General features: G+C 42.8%; 1 pseudogene; it reads right to left on the minus strand.

The window, feature by feature from the left end:
• Positions 1 to 412: 412 nt before the first annotated feature.
• On the minus strand, positions 413 to 1,463 carry LOC147419594 (uncharacterized; annotated as a pseudogene).
• Positions 1,464 to 2,073: the final 610 nt, after the last annotated feature.

Consider the following 2,073-nt stretch of genomic DNA (forward strand, 5'->3'; position numbering starts at 1 on the left):
TCATATTTGCTTGTAGTTAGGAAATATACTATTTATATTCGGACCTCTCATAAAAATAGAGGCTCAAATAAATAAATAAATATATAGGAAGGGCATTTTGAATTATACTTAGGATCCATATAAGGGGGGTTAACTTGCCAAAAAAAATTACATAGGGTTTTTAAAATGTCCCCATGTTTGCACGTGAAATAAGGTGTTTTATCTTAGTGAACTCCCCAGGGTAAAACCATAGAAAGGTTACTACCTTTAACGTGCAATTTGTAGGACATCATATAGATTTCCTTTGGATCATGAAGAATCTATAGGATACTTGCTCTACAAGAGATGCCATGTTGATGTGGATGGCTTCTTTAGATACACCTATCCTTGCAACATGGCGACATGTACCGACGTCAAACAAATCTTCCATGCATCACTTCTTCACCATAGGATGCACACGAAGGTGATATAGGTCACTCCACGACCTTGGAACATGCCCTTTGTGACCTCCAAAGATCCTTATGGTGACCTTCTCTGTGTCACTTCTTGGAAAAACCATAGAAACCATGAAGGGGCATCCACATTTCTTGGATGTGTGGAGTCGCCGACGCTCTTGGCTGTTTCTTTGCGCGTCACCCCATCGATGGCACACAAATTTCCATTCTGTTTGTACTGCCCAATTTAGATTAACCAATCTAGATTTGTGGTTGGCAACTGCCCTATTTAATGTTTTTTGAATATTAGCAAATCTCACTATGTGCTGCTCAATACACACTTCACTCTTGCTAGCACTCTCACCCCTGTCATGTAGACCCAGGCACTGTGTCACATCTTGCGTCTGCAGGCTATGTCCATCCTCCAAAGCTAAAACTGTAGCACAAGAGCAAAGGTCAAGGACCTCCTTTTCAAATTCAAGTGAAATACCATGCAGCCTAATGTTGGCGCACCATGTTTCTGTGATTGTTGTCCTGGTTGCGGTCCAATCAAGATGTTGACTTGTGTGGCATGAAAACACAATCCTTTCCCAATCTTCTATGCATGGAATCCTCTTTCCAGTGCTATTGACAAAATACATATCACCATCTTCATTAGTGACCGTGTGTAATGATGCTTGGATTCTTCCCCATTTTCTCGTGGCCCTGTTTGTCCTTTACTTTGAGATAATCTATGGTCGGTTCTCGCCCTTTTTGTATGGAATCAATCATCAATATGTATGCTTGTCTATCAAAGGCAAAATACTAATTAGTAGATGTAAATGCAAAACCATCTATGCATGGTTGTTGAGCCATTTCAAATGAATCTTGCATTTCGTGGCTATCACTAGAGTCTCCACCATACATCTCCTTATCAGAGGTTCTATAAATTTGATACATATCAAGAGGACCTTGTCGCCCAAGCATCGCATTTGAAGAGTCTATCCATTGTGCCTGTTTCTCAACACCTGGGAGTTCATTCAAATCCCAATGACAAGACATCCCTTCCATTGTCACCCTTATTCCCTGTCTTGCCCCTATTTACAAAGACTTTTTCACCTCTCCCCAACTATCCAATCATGAAGCCATGGCAAGATGATCCTCTGCCCTAATGATATCCCACCATTTCTCCCATTATTTCACTGCAATACCCTAACTTGCCCGGGTTTACAATGAAATAGCTTAACTGTGGGTGGCTATGAAGAGATGTCGATTCTTCACGAGGAATGCAGCTTGGCAATCCAGAGCAAGGATAAAGGCTCAGAAGTGGTGAGATCTTTTAGAAGAGGAGGGGGAGAGGAGAGCTGCATCAACACAAGGCCATGGTGAGCTACAACATCACTTGCTCTACCTGCTTGTGCTCGTGCCATTCAAAAGAGGGGGAGAGAAGGCTTGCAAGAGCCCACAAGCCCCATTGCTTTGAAGAATGGAGGTGCAGAGGTGTGGATGCAAATTTGCCTAGCAATCTGAGGCTTGGCAATGGAAGTCCCTTGAGGCTCTTCCCGTGCATTCGTGTGGAGCATGCATGGAGAACCTTTGTAGTACCACGGTGTAACTACCTCCGCAGCCCACAATCATGCATTTTTGAAATTGTATGACATGGCACCTTGTCCTGTCATCA

This window comes from Adiantum capillus-veneris, chromosome 29 (genome assembly GCF_014529385.1).
Source record: "Adiantum capillus-veneris isolate H3 chromosome 29, ASM1452938v2, whole genome shotgun sequence".
NCBI classification, from domain to species: Eukaryota; Viridiplantae; Streptophyta; class Polypodiopsida; order Polypodiales; family Pteridaceae; genus Adiantum; species Adiantum capillus-veneris.